This window comes from Uranotaenia lowii, chromosome 3, assembly GCF_029784155.1.
Source record: "Uranotaenia lowii strain MFRU-FL chromosome 3, ASM2978415v1, whole genome shotgun sequence".
Classification (NCBI taxonomy): domain Eukaryota; kingdom Metazoa; phylum Arthropoda; class Insecta; order Diptera; family Culicidae; genus Uranotaenia; species Uranotaenia lowii.
The window spans coordinates 350,863,472-350,887,037 of NC_073693.1; the positions used below are offsets into that span (position 1 = coordinate 350,863,472).

The 23,566-nt window shown below is 35.0% G+C and overlaps 1 protein-coding gene across 2 annotated transcripts in view; it reads left to right on the forward strand.

The window, feature by feature from the left end:
• LOC129751179 (KH domain-containing, RNA-binding, signal transduction-associated protein 2) overlaps nt 1–23,566 on the forward strand; it is a 312,313-nt gene that overhangs the window by 94,894 nt on the left and 193,853 nt on the right. For both annotated transcript variants that reach the window (XM_055746533.1, XM_055746532.1), the window contains exon 2: nt 5,852–6,406. The gene's annotated coding sequence lies outside the window, so the exon portion shown is untranslated. The remainder of the gene's footprint in view (nt 1–5,851; nt 6,407–23,566) is intronic.

Below are 23,566 nucleotides of genomic sequence, written 5' to 3' on the forward strand. Positions count from 1 at the left end.
ACGCAGAGCATATCTGATGAAGCATCGTTGTACTCTCTCGACCCTGTTTACATGCACAGTCTGATATGGTGCCCAAATTTGCACCCCGTACTCCATAATACTGCGCACAAGAGCGCAGTACAAAGATTTCAAACTGTAGAAGTCATTGAAAAATGATGTGTTTCGTCGTATAAATCCAAGAACTGCAAAGCCTTTCGCTACTGTTGCGGAGATATGCTCGGAAAAGTTAAGTTTACTGTCCAAAATAATTCCAAGGTCCTTGACAGTAGATGTGCGGTTCAAAACGGTCGTTAGTACTTTATATTCGAAATTCAGTGGACGACGTAGACGAGAGAATGAGATGACACTGCACTTAGTAACATTGGGTGCCATACCATTTTTGTAGCACCAACTTGAAAGTGTGTCTATGTCCTTTTGAAGAGCACAACAATCAACCAGAGAGGAAATCGTTCGGAAAATCTTGAGATCATCGGCGTACAGTAATTTTTCTGATTCGATCGTGGAGCCTAGGTCGTTTATGAAGAGAAGAAAGATCAAAGGTCCTAAATGACTTCCCTGAGGAACTCCAGAAGTGATTTCGAAAGGTGTCGAGTTAATGTTTTTTAGTCGTACAAAAGCAGTTCGGCCTACAAGGTATGAGTTGAGCCACCTACAAAGCCAATCTGGGAGTCCAGTACGACGCATTTTTTCAATAGCCAGCTCGTGTGGTACCTTATCGAAAGCCTTGCTCAAGTCTACATACACAGCATCGACTTGTTGACGTTTGTCTAGTCTAGGAACCAACTTCGAAACGTAAGTCATAAGGTTAGTGGTCGTGGATCTACCTTTCATAAACCCATGTTGATCTTCCGAAATAGTATGACGCACCGATTGGTAAAGCACGTCAAATACTAGACTCTCAAACACCTTCGGAAAACAGCTCAGAATCGATATTCCGCGATAGTTTTCAGCTTGGTGTATGTTTCCGGATTTGTGAATCGGCGTAATCGATGCATTTTTCCAGGCATTGGGAAAAATACCCTCCATCAATGACTAGTTGAAAATAATCGACATAGGAACGGACAATGAGTTAGCGCATTTTTTTACCAGAGCTGGTGGAATTCCATCCGGACCAGGACCTTTCGATTCATCCAACGCGGCCATCTTGCGGAACACATCATTCGGTGATAAAATCAGCATATCCAGGTTGAAGTCTCGGCTCTGCAAACTATTCAGGTACGATTCCGACAAAGGTGGTGAGTTATTACTTAGCACGCTCTGAAAGAATGACGAGAATAGATCTGCAGCAGCACGCGGCGTCGCAGCGGTTGTTTCGTTGTATTTAATGGTATGAGGTACACCTTGAGTACCTTTTCGTTGTCTAACATATGACCAGAAGGATGCGGGATCAGCTCGAGCGTTGTCCTGAATGCGATTCATGTAATCACAAAAACTAGTCACATGCAAAGAGTTGTAGGCGCTCTCTAAGTCACGTAACTCGTTAAAGTGATCCATGCCATCCATGCCATCATCGTTGTGAAACCTTTTCCTTGCCTTCCGGAGGCGGTTGCGCAGGTTGCGGAGTTCGGGGTTCGACCAAGGTTGACGGGTTCCAGAATGTGCCCTCCGTTTTTTAACAGGAACATCGTTTCGGAATATTTCATTCAAGATATCATAAAAAGTTTTCACCACGTGATCTATTGAGCCATGCAAAATATTTCTCCAATCGGTAGCAGCCAAAGATTCATTCAGTGATTCAAAATTGCATCTTTTAAAATCAAATTCTATTTCTTCAGGCAATTGTGTTTTCGAATTCTCCTCACACAGCAGAAGCATCACAAAAGGAGGATGATGCAAATCTACATCAAGCAAAGTTATCGGCGGTTCAAAAATAGTTACGTTGAAAACGTCATTCATAAACGCTAAGTCGAGAGTTTTCATGTTTCTATTCGCAATGTGATTCATTTGTTGAAGCCCTACAGATAGCACAGACTCAACAAGAATAAGTTCTTGCTCACTAGAAGCGTTCACAGGTAGATAAGCGCTCAAATCCTCATCAAATTGCCATCTCAAGTTGGGTAGGTTATAATCCCCGGCAACAATCAGTTTATCGTGCTCGTTGGCTAGCGAGCAAATTTCTTGCAGGCAAGCAGCGTGACGTTCGTATGCCCATGGCGCAGAATTTGGTGGCAAATAAATCGCACACACAAAGATTGATGCGTTATTATTTAAGACTATTCGCACAACGATTTGCTCAATATGATTCGACTCGTGTATATCAACTAATGTGCTATTTAACTGAGGCTTAACGGCAATTAAAACACCCCCTCCGCGCTCACATTGGCTGGTTTCAGAATTACGATCGCAACGATAGAAAGTGAAGCTGTCCGACAGCTCAGAGTTTAATATTGTTTCATTCAGCCAGGTTTCGGTTAAGATAATGATATCATACTCACATGCGGCGAGGGAAAGAAACAATCGGTTGGTTTTTGTTCTCAATCCTCGAACGTTCTGATAGTAGATGCTGACGAGACGTTTTGCATCAGGCTGGACGGGTGGGGTGGTGAGCGAGGTGTGATGATCGACTGGGCTAGTTGTTTGGATATGTGCAAAGTTAGTTGTCAACAAATCGTCACTTAGGCTGAAACTCGAACGAAAAAGGAGCTTGCCTTTTTCGATCAAAATCAAATTCACGGAATGAAATACCCTTTTGCCACGATGAGCTCACAAGTGCGGCGTTCCTAAACTGCATGTCAAGACCAACCTTGAACGAGACGAAAGAAAGTTCGACGAGATTTTTACCTTTAGGAACTAATTTCGTTACGTCTGCGGTTTCTGCTTGAAGGTTCCTTTTTACCAACTCGGCAACTTGCTCCTGGGTTGAGTTGGGATCGAATCCAGATAGGTATAGCCAGAATTTGTTTTCGGTCGTTGAGTTTCGAGTTTGGGCTGCAATAGTCACTGGTAAATCAGGATCCACAGTTTTACTGCCGATCAATTGTAACCTTGGCAATTTAGCAAATCGATTTTCGGTCGTAGGTACTTTCCTCTTTTTCGACAAAGGCGTCATCGATCTGTGTGGAGTGATGCTGTGAGGAGTGTTTTCATATTTGCCAGCCGGCTTAGTTGTGTGGCGAGTCAGAATTTCGTTGATCCACGCAGTGTTTATATCAACCGCCTTCTGCAAGCCGAGTAGATTTTTATTTTGTTCTTCACACATAGTTTGTATAACTGCATTAGTGGATGGGATTGCTTGCCGGAAAGTGGCGTTGTCCATCATTTGGGTGCAGGAAGGACACATCCAAAACAGCTGATGGCTCTGTGCAATTAGATCAAGGGTAGCTGAATTTAGATTGACACACTTGAGATGGAACGACGAGCGGCAAAATCCTTTGCACACTATTTCATCTTCTTTCGCCAGGCTAAGATTGCATGCACAACAAATACCTGCGGCAGCCATTCCGAATGCGAAAATTTTAGCGGTGCGAAGAAATTTTTATTTGTGAATTGTAAGCTGGTATGTTATTTTTCCTGCTTCACTCCAGTTAATTCACGAAGTATACGTCCAGGTGAGTCAGTTGTGCAGATATCTCGGTGAAATTTCACATAAAACACAATGAAAATCACGAATTAGTACGGCAAGAATAATCTATACAACAACAAATTTTACCTTGACACCTATTAAATGTAAGTTTGTTTATTAAACAGTTATCAATGTTTGATTTTACATAAAACTGATACATTTTAAATCTCTTCATCACCAATACTAAAAGTGTTCGACCAAATTTGATGAAAAAAAATTGAGTTTAGGACGCTAAAATCTACTGAATCAATCTCTAAAAAACAACGCTGTTGCTTTGAGTCATCAATTAAATTATGAAAAAGCTTATGGTGAATCGTATTTATTAAAAAAAATCTTCTTAAACATTCAAAAATACTTATTTTTTCATTTTCTTATTTTAATTTTAATTTATTTTAATTTTAAAGTACAGTTTTTCTTTCAATTTTTTAATAAACTTGCTGAATTTTTTAGTCAAACTTTTTAAATTTTAGAAACAACTATGAAATAATTGTGTACTTGACAAATAAGCCCTTAAATATAAAATTTTAATAAGAAAATCATAATTTCAACCTTCTGTTTTTTCCAGGACCCAATATTTCAATCAAAAATGACAAAATAATCAGAGCTTGTAATTTAAAACTGTTAAACCTGCTATTGAAAATGTAAAAACTTTTCATTATTTTTTTGAATAAAATCGTGTTTTATGAATCGATCATGAATTTTAAATTAATCTTAAAAAGTTTGAAAATTGATTCGAAGTAGTAAATTTAAACATAATTTTTATGCGAAATGTTAATTACCTTTGTATTTGTTTTTTTTTTTTCAATATTAACAACAAAACTTGCAACTGCTTATTTTACAGTTTTTATTAATGATCCACGAAATTACCCATTTCCCAACATTTCCTTGTCAGTTGAATTTAACATGAAGTTATTATTTTGGACTTCAAAAATGAACTTTTTCAGCCGTTTACTTTGATAACTGGAGGATTTTTTTTTATAATAAACATCTCAAGAAAACGTTTTTTTGTCTTTCAAAAATATAAAATTTAAATTTTGGTGTATTTTGAATTCTTAGACTCTTATATCTGTTTTTCTTAGAAATTTGAAGTTCTATATTGTTTTTTTATTTTTTATTCTATGTTTCAAATCTTCATGATACTTCTCAATTGTCATTAGGTGCATATTTCTGGATGAAGCACAAACCAGACGATCAATGATGAAATGAAAACTATTTATTTATTATTCTAAATCAGAAAATTTTATTTGGTGATAAGGGTATTAAAAAAATTGAGTATCAAATTTTGCATTTTGCAGCTCAAATCATAACTTTCATTTTTGAAAATTTTCTAAGCTCTTCCGCAATGTTTACACGTGATTAATTAACCGCTTTTATTCGGAGATACTACAAACCATCTTCTACGCAAACAACTCATCTCCAGTTTATTTACACGTTTAAAATGTTTTGTATTTTCTGGGATAGCATTTGAAAAGAAAAAAAAATCGAATCATAGCTCCCCCGGGGAAAAAATGCCCCGGGCCCCGATGGCTTAATCCGGCCTTGTTCAAACACCTACAGCGAACATGTTTAATAGTTTCATTAAACTTCCATGAAACTTACGATTCTCTTTAAACCTACCAACCATTTTGTACTGCCAATAAAGCTCAACTAATGAGAATCCTTCCGTGTTGAAGTACCTCACTCATAAACCTTAGCAACGGAATTAGTGTAATAAACAGCTAACCTGTTCCATTTTTTTCTCCATTTCCTTTCAGCATCACCCCAAGCATCAGCAACGGATAGCTACAATCTCAGAACGAATCCGGGGAAAAACTTTCCTAGTTACTAGAATTGTGCAAACAAAATCCAGCCTCCAGACTTCCGCCCGGTTGGTCCAGATTGAACTTTTCCGCCAAGTGCAGGAAAAAAAAAGCCGTAACATTTCACCATATTGCGGCAGTTGGGAAGATGAATTTGGTTTCTTTTTTTGCTGCTCTCCGGGTCTGATTCGGCGGGATGCCGGCGATCTGGCTGGTTAATGGCTGTATAATTAATGCTACGACGACGAGTCATCTCCCGGACGTTGGGGATTTCTTTTCGGCGGCGGCTCTGTCTGTGAATGAGTGCGGTTAAGCAGCTTTTTAATGGGGCACTCAGCAGCGGGTTAAAGCTAGAGGGCAGTGGAAAATATCAAAGTTATATCTCTGCAAGGGGGAGGATGTGGTTTTTGGGTGGGAGATTTTGGGTAGTTGGGAAAAGGTCTGTGTAATTAAAACGTCAAATTAATCTGCAAGTGGGGTTTAATTTCAGGAGCCGGAATTGGTTGAAAGGGTGCTTCACGATTTTATTGGCGTCGTTACCAACAACAAAGTGCGTTTAATTCAAACCGGGGGTAGTGGAGCTGGACGGATTCCGGAGGTGTAGCTCAGGGTGCAACATCGAAATTGCATTTTCGCGTTTATCCCGTCTCTCTTGATCCAAAGTGGGGAAACAGTCGGATGTTATCAAAAAGGAAGGTGAAAGAGTAACAAGCGAAAAAAGTGATCCCAAACCGTAATCTGCCAGCTGCGAGTAGTGTCAATCAGGGAAGGGATCCGACCACAGCCCCCTGAAACCGGAAGTAAAAGGAAGGCGGAACGCGAGAAAAAAAAACGCCTGGGGTTATACACGCATTCACCGGAAACGAGAACGTGAAACCGACAGGTGGGATAACAACAGAAGTGTAGCGAAAAAAATCAACAAAAAAAAACCTGTCCCGGATTATTATGGAAATACCGACCGTCATGGATGGAATGCTGAAGAACTCGATGGCCGCGACCCTGCACGACGATCGGTCCTCGCGAAACAGCAACAGTAGCAGCTCAGGTGAGTCCCAACCAGTTAGCTGGCAAGCGTGAATGAATGGCACGGACGGAATGAATGAATGAATGTGATGGAAAGCTCCACCAGGCTACGAGAGGAATTTGGGAAGGTGGGAAAATCCCGACCCCTCAGACTTTCCCCTTGGCTCAAACCGAGCTGCCGTCGACAACCAAAGTGGGTGCGAAGGGGTTAATTTGGATTTGGCATTGTTTGAATATTATGCGGTGAAATTGCTACATCAGCACCCTCCTTCAATCCCCGTTGAGGGGGCTGAATGGCGGTTGTGAAATATTAATGCTTGTCTTTTTATTCCGCTGAACGCTTGTTGATGGCTTCATAAGGTTTGAAGGATTCAGAGAATGATTCTAAGGTTCGAAAGCTAAACTAATTCGATGAAGCCCCCTCAGTAATTTTCACCCCGTTTAGCGAAAAGCTCGCACTAAGTAATAATTGGTTAAATCGTTGAAGCCTGACGTGCTGCTAAATTGAGCGGAAAATCCCTTACTGTAACCGATTTTGGCTTGCCGTTAGCTCCGAATCTTTCGCATCAATGAACGCGAGCTTTCTAAATGTTAAGCAATTGGGATTTTCAGCATTTCTTTTTTTGGCTTTCATACAGAAAGGCATAGCAGTCAGGTGGGGCTATCATTAATTAAGGCTCCAAGATCCCATTTTATATTTATATACCAATAGACTCAGCTCGACGAGTTACGCAGATGTCCGTGAATTTGTAAGTTCCAATTGATATGGTCTTGCTACCCTTTCTCCTATTCTGGGCTTTATTTTGATGAATCTAGTTTAAAAAAAAAAATTTTTTTCCTCCGTTTCCTACTCCAGGAACGAAAAAAAAAACAAAATTTTTTTTAAAGTGTTCTATTCCATAGAAAATATCATGCTTATGTTGGCTCCAAAAAAGATAGCCATTTGCTCAGCAGCAGTAGCCAGCAATCGCTAAATTCATTACGGAGGCGATCGAAAATTTGACAAAAAATTCATCAACAGCCAAGATTTGATCCCACATTCTCTATCATGAAATTCTAGGTGGCTAACCCCTTGACCACTAGTGAGCGTCGAGAAATGTGCATCTCAAACTTGAACAGTTTGAAATATTTTGATGTTAATACTCAGTTGCACCTTTCTGGTGCCTTGGCCGGTCCCGCCACAGCATCATTGTTATGATATTTTCTAGCTCTTTTTTGATTTCTCTTTTTCATAGCTTTTCAATACAGCAAATGGCGGCTTTGGCAAGTCAATAATAAGTGCAGCTTTCTCTTCAGAGAGCCGGGCGTTGAAAAAAACATCGAAGGAACTGATTAGAAAATTTTTTTAGACCTCGGTTTTTTTTACCGTTTTGAAGTTTAATTTACGTAAATTTGTTCAAATCAACATACTGAAACACAATTATTATTGAGAAAAATTTTCAAATCGGGGTTAAGGTTCATAATCCAGATTCATAATTCAGTTTCAGAAATCAGATATAATATCATTTTTCATCACCAAACTTTGCCGAGGTTGATTTTAATCACCATATGAGCAGGGGTTGCATCTAAAAACCGTCCAGAGTTTATGTTTACCGGACAAAGCATATGCTGATAGTAGAAAATTTTAAATTTTATCCGTTTTTTTATTCTTCTTCTGTTCGAAGAACGCGGCACCGATACGATGTTCTTGGATTTAAATTATGCCTATCTTCAGGAGTATGTGTGAATTATGGAATGTGTGAATTATGGAATAAATCATTGGTCTTTTTTATGAAATGAATTCTGCAGCTGAATGAAGATTCGAAACAAATAAATACTTTTTTAAAATTAAGCTTTCGAATTTAGAGTTCTGTACAGACTTGATATTCAAAATTAACATTAGATTCGTAGAAAAAGAATTTAGGTTAAGAATGAAGGTTAAGAGTTCCGATTCAGATATAGGATTCGGATTCGAATTCAGATTTCATTTCCAGGATTCAGATTCATATTTAGATTTCGAAGTTTGAATTTAAATGTAAATTTTAAAGATCATTTTTTTTTTTATTTGACATCATGATTTGACATCTAGATGCGTTATTGCAAGACTTAGTGAAGGTTTTGATTTCTGTTTGTTATTTAAATGAATGTTCAAAAAAACAGGTAAAGGATCAATTTTAATTATTTGAAGATTTTTTCACCTCATTCGGTTGTTTTGAGGTATAGTTTATGTAAATTTATTAAAATCAACATTCTGAAACAATCAACATAAAGATTCAAAATTCAGACTCATAATTCAGTTTCAGAATTCAGACCTGACACCCAAAATTTTGAAATTATTGGCGGCTTGTTTGTTTTTTTTTCTGTTCGAAGTACGCTGCACCGCAACGATGTTCTTGGATGTAATAATGAGCCTACCCTTCAGGAGTTAAAAACAAGGTCACGAATGCATTAACGAGAATAAGCTTTGTGTTGAATATGGAATTCACCATTGATTTTTTAATGATACGACTTCTTCAGTTTAATTTCTATTTGAAATGATGATTCGATAACCGACATTATAAAATTACATATTTTTGGAAGCATTCGAATCGGCGTTCTGTACACCGAGCATTCAAAATTAACATTAAGATTCAAAGAAAATAATTCCAATTCAAAATTTAGATTAAGAGTTTAGGTCCATATTTCAGATGAATGTATGTAAATTGTAAATGTGAATTCTGAATATTTTAGTTAAAAAAAATCCAGAGTTCAGATTCAGGATTCACATCGAGAATTCAAATCGGAATCAAGATTTTAATTCTGCGTTCGCATTCAGAGTTCAGATTCAACCATCAAATTAAAAATTCATTCTAGACATGATACTCAGAATCGGTTTTCAAGTTTTCAAAAGCAGATTAAGAATCCAGTATCAGATTGAGAAGATGTGCTAAGAACATAGATTCTGAATTAAGATTGTTTAGTAATATCAACCCTTTAAAGCCAACTTCATCTGTAGACCCCTTTAAAAATCTGCATAAAACAAAACGAAGTTTAAATATCTCAGTTATTAACATAACAATTCTAACACAATTATGAAGTAGTTTTAATATGTTTAATTTCAAAACTGTCAAAAAATGGTGCAGCCCCTCTGGTTATACAATTTTTTTTTTAATTGTTCGAAATTATGCAATAAAGTTTTCCGTAGGGCAAAGTTGGTTGTAATCATAAAATTTAACTTATGTGATTTTCAGAGAAGGAAAAAATTGGTTTGAGAGACTCAGATTTCAGAACGAGAAATTACAATTTAAATTCAAATTAGATTAATTCAGATTAATAATCAAGTCCGACATGAGCACGGTAAATTCGAACTAGGCGTCGATAACGAATACAAATTCTAAATTCTTAAGTAACATTTAGTATAAGTTTCGAAAATCAGGTTTGAAGTACGGATTCAGATTTTATTTCAGATCAGTTTTTAAATGACTTATTCAGCTGAGCTTCCATTTGGACTGAGGTTTCAAATTAAGATAATCGATTTTATAAAATTACAAAGTTGCTGGAAGCTTTCGAATTCAAAGTTAAGCTCAGATTTTTTTTTATTTTTCAAATGGGAAACAAGATTTGAATCCTTCAGAATTCAGATGAGAATAAAGATTCGGAATTTAGATTCGGATATCTTATTATAAACTCATATTAGATATGAGACTAACTAGCTAGATTCTTTGTTTAGATTTAGAATTTCGGTTTGGAATTCAGATTAAGATCCCATATTCTGATTTAGAATACAGATTGAGAAGTCTAACAAGAACGAATAATTTGAGATCCGATTCAGAATCTGATTTAAGATTGAAAAGTCGTATTAACGCTCTAAACCCCAATCCCATATTTAGATTCTGGATAAGATTAAGAAGACAGATGCATCATTCAATTAAAAAACTTACGTTCAAAATTCACATTCAGATTTCTCGTTCAAAATTTAAATTATGAATTCAGATCAAGACAATAGACTCAGATTTCAGTGTCAAATTGATAAGTCGTTATTCATATCACTATCCTCTTCTTTTGAACCATTTATTACCATTTAAGCTGCGCTCCATCGTCAGCTATCAATATAGTAGTTGGTTTCTTTTTACCAGTTGTAAAAAAAAACAAGAAAAAATCAAGATTTGATCCTTTGACCATCAGCGCGAGAGTTCCAAACGCTATCACGACACCACTTTAACATCTTATCTAATGTCAAAATTTAATTGTTTATATACCAGACTTTCCATACATGCAGTGCACTCTTTATATACCGGTTCGCCGTAACGTATTCTACATCGTTTTAAATTGAATTTGAATTTTTCTTTCATGCAATATGTACAATTTAGAAATAAAAAATTTATCATTGTGTCAAAATGAATCAAAAGATAATCTACACTCTATAAGAAAGGCTTCAATTCACTATTGAGTGTATTAAATCGGTTATTTTTTCAATTTAAAAAATAATGGGGTGATTTGCCAATCGTTGTCCCCTAACCCATTGTTGCACAGCATGACTAAAATTGTTAATATTTCAGCTGTTTTTAAACTTTTCCTCAAAAATAAAATTGAATCATATAATTCGGAATGTTTTCTGATGAAATGAGGCTTTTGTGATATTTTCTGCTGGTAAGTGTGTATCTTACGACAGTTTTCATTTTTCTTGTTTTTTCGCACGGTTTTTGTGCTTATTGTTAACAAAAACCTTAACATTCCTTCTACGGCAAATAAGGTTTTACGTCAGAACAAAACATTTTTCGTATCAGTTAATTATACAAAACGTTTGTTGAACAATTTTAACACCACGATTTTGAAAAAAATTATGATCTATACTTAACCAGAAAATACGTTGGATCATGCAACAATTGGTCCGCTCAATCTCCTTTTGCCCCATTGTTGTACATAATTCCGCTGCAAAATTTGTTAGGAAATTTCAAATTTATAAATTCGTCTACCTCCAATAACTTTGTTTGGTTGTTTTTACAGCTAAAAATAGCAATAAAAATTTTGAAAGCGATTGATTAAGTCCTGAATTATAAAAACTTGTTTTGAAGGAAGCTTGTACGGAAATACCCAAACTTTCATTCAAAAACCATCAGAGATGTACAGAAAGTTCAAAACACATAATTTTGTATTTTTAACATTTTTCTTGGTTCTTGCAATTTATTGCATGTGAACAAAAACTAAACCTAACTTGTATCCCATAAATGATATTCGTTGTCATACAAAAAATTCAAAATAGGTAAATAACGATAGTAAACAACGATAGTCCTATCGTTGAAAAAAAATATGCAAATTTGTTTTGACCATAACTTAGGTGTCTCACAAGTTATTGCAGATCGGATTGGTTTATTTGCAAGACTATAAATTGCAATCAATTTGGAAGGCTTAGCTCAAAAAATATATCACAAAGGTTATCATCAGAACGTTAACCAAAGTTAGAACGTTAGTTTTTAAATGAGTATGAAGTTTTGATAACATGAATCATATAATTTTAAATTTTTAAATTTTGATAACTTTTTCATAAGTAAGTGCAATTCATAGTCTTGCAAATATACCAATCCGATCTGCAATAACTTGTGAGACACCTAAGTTATGGTCAAAACAAATTTGCATATTTTTTCAATGATAGGACTATCTGGTGAAAATCATCAGAAAATGATTAAACTATGTCTAAAGTTTGAAAGAAGTTAGCCATCAAAGATATTTCAACTAAATATCCATAAAGCAAGTTCAAGTTAGCTTCCAAATCAGCTTACCAGATAAACAATACGTTTTTTGATAACAGAGAAACGCGTGAAACAAAAATGCATGTTTTAGAAGACTGATCCCAAACTTTTGGCCGTTCACCATACTACGGGGTGATCCCAAACTTTTGGACGATGACTTGAGTAGCTATTTTATATTTTTTAATTACATTGAAAATTTTTCGCACAAAATTTAACAAATGTATTTTCATAACTACGAAAAAAGGATTCGAATGCCACTCGAATTTTGAAATTTGGTCCACCCCACCCTGAGATGACCGGGTTTGAATTTTAAGTTCAGTTTTTGAAAAATGTTCCAACTTTAAGATAAATTTAAGTTGTATAAACGCAATGTTAACATTTTGTGAAATACAAACAAATAAGATTTTGCTCACGATCTCTTGAATGAGATCAAAAGAATTCCAACATGTTATAAGATGCCTGAGATATGACCCTTCAAAATTTTCATGTTTTTGAGAGGGTGATCCCAAACTTTTGGCCGGCAGTGTATATGAAGCTTTAATTGGCCCTTATCATCCAGAAAAATAAATGTGGAACTTAATTTGATCCAAAACAGTTTTTCAGCCGGAAAACTCTTGGGAAGCATTTCTATGTGATGTGAATGTTTCCTGAAGATTGATGAAATGCTACAGAGGTTAAATTAATTACAAACAAACCCACTTATATGTAAAAGATATTTATATTAATTAACTTTAATTTGTCGGCCTTAGCGGTGAAAAGTGATGTCCTTTTTAGCAGGGACATCTATAGATTATGATTTTTTTTTTATATAGGTGGATAGAAGGTTAGATGAAATGAAAGATGTTGAAAATGAACGGGTAGAATTTATTTAGAAGCATATCATGCAATATCAAATTCCTTCCGTGATATGTGATGATATGCTTCTAAATAAATTCTACCCGCTCATTTTCAACATCTTTCATTTCATCTAACCTTCTATCCACCTATATATAAAAATTCATAATCTTTAGATGTCCCTACTAAAAAGGACATCACTTTTCACCGCACCCGTATTGTGTATTGTGTATTGTAGTGTGATGTTGTGTATATTTTGTGTGCACAATTAAAGTCTATTTTTAATGTGTAAAACTCGTGATTCGTCAAGCAATAAGTGCTCTTCACAGTGATCAAGTGTTGTGCCACCTGATTTCATCGGATGACATCAATAAATCATCGTGAAGAACCAAGGCAAAGTGATCAAAATTGCCTATTGTGGACCGCTTTGGATTGACCATTTTTTACCGTCGCTAAGTATCTTTATGTTATTGTCTTTCTGTATGCGTCTGTAATTGATCATAGCTGATCGCTGTCAAAGTGTGTAAGCGAGCGGCCAGGCCGTCTCGATTGGTATGCAAGAGATTGTATGCGTGGAGATGGATGAATGCGCGAGAGTGAGTTCCGCGTTGTGTTCTCAGTGCTGTGGGAGAATAACATCGACGGATGAACAAGCTCTCTGTTTTGGTAGTTGCAAGAGAGCTTTTCACACCAGCTGCTTATCGCACGCTGTGGGCCAAAACTATGATTTAATACGAAAAATAAAAAATTTTGTTTTTGTGTGTGATAAATGTTTGGACAATTCTAATGTGGACTGTGATATTAATTATTTGATTGGTATGATAAATAATATTAATGACAAAATCGATAATATGGATAAGCAAATTATAGTTTCTTCAGAGTTAAAAAAACAAATTCAGAATGTTGTGCGTGATGAAATGAAACCATTTTCTGGATCAGCTTCTAATGATAAAGGTGAAGTTGCCAGGTATGCCTTGCGCTCAAATTCCAAAAAGAGAAAATTAAGTGATAACGAAAAAACGCCAACATTAACTTACGCTAGAGTAGTTAAAACGACACAAACACCAGTAGTGTCAAATGTTATTAGTAAACAAGTGGCATATGATAAAAATTCGATCAAACGGGATATCGTTGCCAAAAATGATAAAACACAAAATGCTTCTTTAGCTAAATTGGAGGAAACAGTTCGTTTAAAACCAATCAAAGAACAGAATGTGGATATAACGCGTAAAGATCTGAGATCTTCGTTAGATCCAGTTTCTTTAGGAGTAACCTCAGTTCGATACATTGAATCAACAGCTGAAGTGTTGGTGAGATGTGCTACAAAGGAAAAGGCACAGCACTTCATGGCACATGCTTTGAAAGTTTTGGGAAAGAGATATTCAATAGAAATAAAACAACCAGCAAAACCTAAGATTAAAGTAGTGGGATTTGCAGAAGAAGATAAATTTGATGATGGAAAGTTTGTCGAATTATTTAAAAAACAGAACAGCTTGAACGACTCTGTAATAAAGGTAGTTCATATTGAAAAAAATAAGAAATGGAAGCATAATCCGATGATTGCTACTGTGGAAGTTGATTCGGAAACTTTTAGTGCTTTGATAAAACGCGGTAAAGTAAATATTGGTTGGGAACGTTGCAAAATTTTTGAAGACATTAATGTTTTGCGTTGTTATAAGTGTTGGAATTATGGTCATAAAGCTGAATTTTGCAGAGAGTCAATCCGTTGCGCTAAGTGTGGCGAAGGCCACGATACAAAAGAATGCAGTGCACAATTTGAAAAGTGTATAAATTGTATTAATTTTAATAGCACAGTAAAGTTAGATTTGCAGAAGCAAGTTGATATTTGCCACCCTGCATGGAGTTATGATTGCGAAATGTATAAAAGAAAAGCCTCTAAGGCGAAAATGTTCATCGATTACGGTAAATAGCAATCAAAATCAGATATTTTATATTTAAATGTTTGCGGCTTGTTAAGTAGCTTCGAAGAAATTTGCGTAGTGGCTCAAGAATTAAAGCCTTAGTGCTAGTTGAAACCCACTTAACGGAGGATTTGAATTCAAATACTTTGGACATAATTGGATACACCATGATTCACTGCTTTTCGCATTCAAGACATACTGGTGGAGTATCAATGTACGTACGAAAGATTTTTAAAATCGATATTTTATTAAATGCAGGTATTGAAATGAACTGGATCCTGGCAGCCAAACTCAATGATGGAAAAATTCAAATCGTCGTTGGAGGAATTTATCATTCTCCGAGTGCAAGCAATGCTCGGTTTTTAGATATTCTGGAAAATAGTTGGCTGAGTCAAACTGTTATAGACGAAATTGATAACATCTTCTGTGGTGATTATAACATTAATTTCAACAATGAAGCAGAGTGCAGGGATCTAAAACGTGTCATGGAGGCATATGGTTTTCGACAAATTGTTATGGAAGACACTCGCATCACGGTATCCAGCAGTTCTAGGATAGATTTGGTGTTCACAAATGTGGAAAGAGCTGACGCGAATATCATTCCTGATTTTCGGGTGTCAGATCATGAGACAATAAATATTCAAGTTGGATTTGGTACTAATGATGGTCTACCTAAGATCTATCAGATTGTGAATGATTGGAGTCAGTATAACAACATTGTGTTTCGACAGCTTCTTGAGGCAGGTTTGCCAATATTGGAATGCGCTGACTTTAATGAGTTGGTAAGACGTATCGATGTTTTATTGAAAGATAGTGTTAATGCACTTGTTCGTAAAAAAATGGTACTTAATGGTACTGAGAGTGGTACTAAATGGTACTCCAGAAGCCTTATTGAAATCAAAAGACGTAGAGACAAACTTTACAAACAATTTTTAAGAACAAAATGTTCAAGGAGTTGGCATAAATACAAAGTTGTGAGAAACGAATATTCGCGAAAAATTAAAGAAGCTCAAAACCAATCTATCCAAGATGAGCTAGAGAAAAACAAATCTAATGGAAAACAATTGTGGAAAACAATAAAAAGGTTGATGAAGTCAAATAGTACCAGGACAGATTCGGTTTCATTCAACGGAGTTGAAGTCAAAGACGAAAAAGAAATAGCAGAGAAGTTCAATGACTTCTTTATTGATAGCGTCATGGAAATTCATAACAGCATTCCGGCAAGCTCTAATGGCTTCGTGGATCAGAGTATGTACAACAGTGGAGAATTTCACACATTTGAAACAATAAGTAGTCAAGATTTTGACGAAATAGTAAACGATTTGAAACCCACAGCTGGTATCGAAAATGTCTCCCTTAAAGTTTTTAAGGATTCGTTGCCGGTATTAGCCAACCCGTTGAGAAATGTTATAAACACGAGTCTGCAATTAGGAATAATACCTGAAACGTGGAAGTGGTCTACTGTAGTTCCCATTGAAAAACAGAAAAATGCACAAGAGGCGACGTTTTATCGTCCTATAAACATGTTAGAAATTCAAGAAAAGGTGCTAGAATTAGCAGTAAAACAGCAATTCTTACGCTTTATTGAGTGTGAAGACATATTGATTGCTGAACAGTCTGGATTCAGGAAGCAGCATTCAACTGAATCTGCAGTTAACTTGATACTCCGAAATTGGAAGATTAATATTGAAAACGGAAACTACATAGTGGCTGTGTTTCTAGACTTCAAGAGAGCATTCGAAACTATTGATCGGTTACTGCTGTTAGAAGTGTTGGTAAAAATTGGCATCAATGGTACAGTTCTAAGCTGGTTCAAAAGTTATTTGGAGAATAGAATGCAACGAACAAAATATGGTTCATCTTACTCGCGATACAGAGAAAATAACCTAGGAGTTCCCCAAGGAAGTGTGTTGGGTCCCTTGTTATTTATACTGTACATCAATGACATGAAAATGTGCTTAAATTACGGCCGTCTCAAGCTATTTGCAGATGATTCCGTCTCCTATTGGAGTGGAAATGACTTAGAACTTGTTGTACAAGAAGCAAATGCTGATTTGAAAAATATTGCAGATTTTTTGAAACACAGAAAATTATGCCTAAATCTTGATAAAACCAACTGGATGATTATTGGTAATCGCAAAATAGGAATAAGTCCTAAGTTATTAATCGATGGTTGTGAGATCGAAAGGGTTCGTCAAGTCAAATACCTAGGAGTACAAGTTGATGAAAAATTGAATTTTATAGCTCACATAGACTACACAATCAAAAAGATTGCCGTGAAATATGGTGTACTTTGTAGAGTAAGTAGATACATGACTTTTTGGTCGAAAATAATCTACGTTAAATCTGTTATTACGCCACACTTCGACTATTGCGCTACAATTTTACTTCATGCATCTGATACACAAACAAAGCGCCTAAAGCGTAGTTCTTTTAGAAATGGGACAGTTACGAATGCGTGTATCTCAAAAACCATTCGTTTGATCTAAATACTTTCTATGAAGAAAATGAAGGTAATGTTATGATATTTCCTGAAAAAATTTGAAAAAAATTGTTTATAGTTTTTTGTTAGAGAAATTTCTATTTTATTCTTGGTATTTCCCATTGGCCGGCGCACACTTTTTTCAGTCATGGTATTGATCAGTTTTTCCAACTTATACTTCGTTAAATCTATATTTTAGGTGGATTCACCCTCATTCTTCAATTTCTGATACTTTTTGGTCCAATACTTCTCTTTTAAAAGAAACTGGAAGCATTTTAGTGGATACAGTAGTTTCGAAATGAACAAATTTGATTATTTTCGACCACATTTTTGAACGTTTTTAATGGAATTTCTTCTGACAAAATCTGACAAAAACGAAGTAAAACCATCATAAGATGTTATAATAAGATAAAATCGGTTAGTATAAATCGTAGGTTGCGGGTGGTACATACAAGATTACTCTTTTTTGGCTTTTCAAAACAGCGAAAACCAAAGTTTCGTTTTGAAAATTTTTGTTAATTTCTCGCAGGAGAAGAATTTTAGCAAATCATTATAATTTTATACAAAATAACCAGCAAATACATACTTTAATATACTCGCGATCTTGCAACGAGCAGACATGGTTAGGATTCAAACGCTGGAATTTATTTAAAATAGGGTACTTCATAAGTTTTGTCGTTCATCAGAAATCATCTGTCCCATAGCTTCGGTACCGGCTATACAGCTTACGAGCTCTGGAACTAGTAAAAAATGAATGTTTGAGGTTCGGTTTGAATGAGTCATCATTAGGCAACACTTTCAGCTTATCGGAGAAAATTGTTTTGGACATTTCAGCGATCTACCCTTAGTTTTTCGCTTATTGAAAATTAAAAATACTGGTATGAGACTTGACTTCCCAGATTACCCTCAACCGTAGTTGCCAATCTTGTGCTTCACTCCAATGCTTGATTTGAACTTTGTGAACATTATTGACAGTGTTTGCATACTTATCCACCACAAAAACTCAGTAATTCTTTGAATAATCAACGGTTTTGTCAGCTAACAATTTGATAATGACGAATTTTAAAGGAAACTGTGCAAAATAATTTTTTTCTTTTTCTCTTGCATCGTAGATAATTAAAAACCGCGTTAATTTAAAATTTTGAAAAAAATAGGTCGAATAGTAGTTTTTACAGGCAACAAAATGCTGTCCAAATTTTGAATATCCGATAACTAGTAAACGAGCTATCAGCAAATTAAAGTGTCCCATTTCTAAAAGAACTAAGCTTTACAAAGAATTCAAAATAAGATCATGCGAGTAGTGATACGATGCAATCGGTACACACCAAGTACATTGATGCTCGACATACTTCAATGGTTGTCAGTGAAACAGAGAATTGCGTATAATAGTTTGATTTTTATATACAAAATGAAGAACGGAATGTTACCGGCTTACTTAATGGACGGTCTGCAGTACGGCAACGATGTACATAGCTACAATACGAGAAGAGCCCATGATTTCAGATTACCGAATACGAGAAAGGAAACGACAAAACGATCAATTTTCTATAACGGTCTAAAAATGTTTAACAGCCTGCCGCAGAATATCAAAGACAGTTCAAACATAAACACTTTCAAGAAACTGGCGATACAACACGTTAAACAGACAATTTGAAATAATGACTAATCCTAAAAAGGATCATATGCTAGTGATGAAGATCTGACGAAATACCAGATATAAAATTGTACGGTGATGGACATACGCGGGAGTTAGACAAATAAGTCGTACAGAATTAGATAAAATAATGCAAACAAAATTATCCATAGGATAAACTGTCCCTCCCACTTCTAAAGAAGCGTATGGGGTGGAGGAAGGACCCAATTGGGCCTGTGGGACCATCACAAAAAAAAAAAACCGCTAAGGCCCACAAATTAAAGTAACATACAAACATTACGGTGGTTAATCTCTTCATTAAAAAAAATATATTAATTAACTTTTCGAAAAAAAAAAATTCTTATACAAAATTGTATATCATGAGCTTAAATCAGTCAAACGATCTAGAACTTTGGGCGTGGTTGTGTCCATATTCAAGTTTTAAATTGAGATTCATTATGTAAAAATCGATCGACTTCCAAGTGAGTCCTAAAACATTTGTTTTATAAAATCGCATCTTCTTCCTAGGGGTAAAAGGGGGCAAAACAGATCACGTTCTCTAATGTTTGCACCTGTTTATAGCCACTTAAAAATTAAGCATTAAATACCTTTCAGTTCATTCTATGGGATTTGTAAAGATAAATAAAAATTTTTATGTTGGTAGGACATATAAAGAAAAAGGTTCAACACTGGGCAAATTAGGTTAAATAACACTCTACTCAAATGGCTTCGGGTAAATTAAGAGGTGGATTTGAGTTTCTGAGAAAACTTCACGTGTGATAAATGCTATTCCAGACACTCAAACCGGCGGCTTTGTGTTTTTTTAGGCCGAATTGGAATTGGAAAGTGCATTGGACGGTTTATATGGAAGACACCCTCTCCCCCCCCCCCTCATAAGGGGCCGTCTAAAAATTAGACTGCATTTCAACTAGAAGTTCTCATAATTAGCTTCCGTAACAAATATCAGCCTATTCGACCTCATAGTGACTAATTTTTTAAATGTGCAACCATTGGAAAAAAATCGGACAACTTTATGCACGACACAAAATTTGCCTGTGCAACTATTGGGCACAGACAAGCTGTTTTAAATGATTTTTTTAATTTTTATGTCTCATTTTTCAAACACTTGAACTTTTGGATCTTGTTGACCAATCCTGTATGAGTGCATCGACAAAAAAATAAATCGAGTGAATTTGGTTGAAATGACTAAAATACAGCATAAACACCAAAATCATGTGCTTAGCTGTAGGGTTTGTGATATAGCTCAGTTGGCAAGTCTGTTGTCTCCTGAGCCGATGTCCGCGAGTTCGAGCCCAAGAGTAAACATCGAACACAATTGTACCGGATAAGTTTTTCAATAACGATCCGCCAACTGCAACGTTGATAAAGTCGCGAATGCCATAAAGATGGTAAAACGACTATAATCGAAACAAAAAAAAAATGTGCTTAGCTGTGGAACGATTGGCAAATCACCCTACCTATTAGAAAATATTTTTCCCACTTCATGTTATATAAAATATTTCAAAAGTTGTCGAAAGCCAGATTGAAGCTCTGCCACAGATTTTCAGCATCCTTTTCACCAGTCGCTCGTTGATTTGAATCGTTTTCAGGCAATTTCACGCAACAGATAGAGGCAAAATATTTCAATCTAAATTTCCGCATCCATGAATTTTCAACATATAGTATTCCGGGCCACCATGAGCGATGCCACTGATGATGATCATTATCATCAACCGGCAACCATCCATCCGTTTCCTCGGCTTTCGAAGAGCAGATTTCCCATTTCCCAACAACAACAACAACAACAAAAAGTCTTGTTTTCACTAACATTGTATGGGAAGCGAGTGAGTTCTGGTACCGGAAATGCTTTGGCTCGTTCCTGATTTCCCCGAAGAAACCGCCACTTGACGGAAGCTTTCTGCCCGCTCTGTACTAAAGCTTAGTTCTTTTAGAAATGGGACAGTTACGAATGCCTGTATCTTAAAAACCATTCGTTTGAACGAAATACTTTCTCTGAAGAAAATGAAGGTAATGTTATGATCTTTCATGAAAAAATTTGAAAAAAAATATTTACCGTTTTTTGTTAAAGAAATTTCTACTTTTTTCTTGGTATCTCCTATTGGCCGGCGCACACTTTTTTCAGTCATGGTATTGATCAGTTTCTTCAACTTATACTTCGTAAAATCTATATTTTAGGTGGCTTCACCCTCCTTCTTCAATTTCTGATACTTTTCGGTCCAAAACTTCTTTTTTAAAAGAAACTGGAAGCATTTTAGTGGAAACAGTTGTTTCGAAATGAACAAGTTTGATTATATTTTTGATCACTTTTTTGAACGTTTTTTTTTTTGGTACCGGTTTAACAGATTAAGAGCTTTGGAACTTTCAAAAAATGATTTTTTGAGGTTGGATTTCAATGAGTCATCACTAGGCAACACTTTCAGCTTATCGGAGAAAATTGTTTTGGACATATCAGCGATCTACCCTTAGTTTTTCGTTTATTGAAAATAAAAAATGCTGGTATGAGACTTGACTTCCTTGATGACCCTTAACCGTTGTTGTCGATCATGTGCTTCACTCCAATGCTTGATTTGAACTTTGTGGACATTATTGAAAGTGTTTGCATACTTATCCACCAAAAAAACTCAGTAATTCTTTGAATAATCAACGGTTTTGTCAGCTATCAATTTGATAATGACGAATTTCAAAGGAAACTGTGCAAAATTATTTTTTTCTTTTTCTCTTGCATCGCACATATCTCAAAAACGCGTAAATTTTAAATTTTGAAAAAAATAGGTCGAATAGTTCTTATAACAGGCAACAAAATGCAGTCAAAATTTTTAATATCCAATAACTAGTTAACGAGCTATTAGCAAATGAAAGTGTCCCATTTCTAAAAGAACTAAGCTTTAGTCAGTCAGTCAGTCAGCTGGTATGTTTTCCGAGATTCAAAGCACATACATCGAGACCAAGGCTCCTCTTCTTCTCGGGGAGTCCTACATACAAGGGATACGTTTTCAAATTTTCTTATTCCGGAATTCCGTCCCACTTGCGAGCTCGAATCATTTGCTGCGACTTCGCAGGAATCACTTGACTGATGGTGCTTGAAAGTGATCTTCAAGATGCAAACATGCTACGTTAAAGGACCAATCTCCTACCCATGATGATGGCAAAGACGACGATGACATCGACGACTAGTTTTCCATCCCAATTTTGCGAGAACCAGGACACAATGAAAATGAGAGAAGTCGTTCATAAAAGATAATTGCAATTTTAATGGCCTGAGGATTATGAAATTTGATTCATAATTTGGCAACATACTGGAAACAGAAAAAATAATATTTACACACAAAAAAGACAAAAATGACAAAAATGACAAAAATGACAAAAATGACAAAAATGACAAAAATGACAAAAATGACAAAAATGACAAAAATGACAAAAATGACAAAAATGACAAAAATGACAAAAATGACAAAAATGACAAAAATGACAAAAATGACAAAAATGACAAAAATGACAAAAATGACAAAAATGACCAAAATGACAAAAATGACCAAAATGACAAAAATGACAAAAATGACAAAAATGACAAAAATGACAAAAATGACAAAAATGACAAAAATGACAAAAATGACAAAAATGACAAAAATGACAAAAATGACAAAAATGACAAAAATGACAAAAATGACAAAAATGACAAAAATGACAAAAATGACAAAAATGACAAAAATGACAAAAATGACAAAAATGACAAAAATGACAAAAATGACAAAAATGACAAAAATGACAAAAATGACAAAAATGACAAAAATGACAAAAATGACAAAAATGACAAAAATGACAAAAATGACAAAAATGACAAAAATGACAAAAATGACAAAAATGACAAAAATGACAAAAATGACAAAAATGACAAAAATGACAAAAATGACAAAAATGACAAAAATGACAAAAATGACAAAAATGACAAAAATGACAAAAATGACAAAAATGACAAAAATGACAAAAATGACAAAAATGACAAAAATGACAAAAATGACAAAAATGACAAAAATGACAAAAATGACAAAAATGACAAAAATGACAAAAATGACAAAAATGACAAAAATGACAAAAATGACAAAAATGACAAAAATGACAAAAATGACAAAAATGACAAAAATGACAAAAATGACAAAAATGACAAAAATGACAAAAATGACAAAAATGACAAAAATGACAAAAATGACAAAAATGACAAAAATGACAAAAATGACAAAAATGACAAAAATGACAAAAATGACAAAAATGACAAAAATGACAAAAATGACAAAAATGACAAAAATGACAAAAATGACAAAAATGACAAAAATGACAAAAATGACAAAAATGACAAAAATGACAAAAATGACAAAAATGACAAAAATGACAAAAATGACAAAAATGACAAAAATGACAAAAATGACAAAAATGACAAAAATGACAAAAATGACAAAAATGACAAAAATGACAAAAATGACAAAAATGACAAAAATGACAAAAATGACAAAAATGACAAAAATGACAAAAATGACAAAAATGACAAAAATGACAAAAATGACAAAAATGACAAAAATGACAAAAA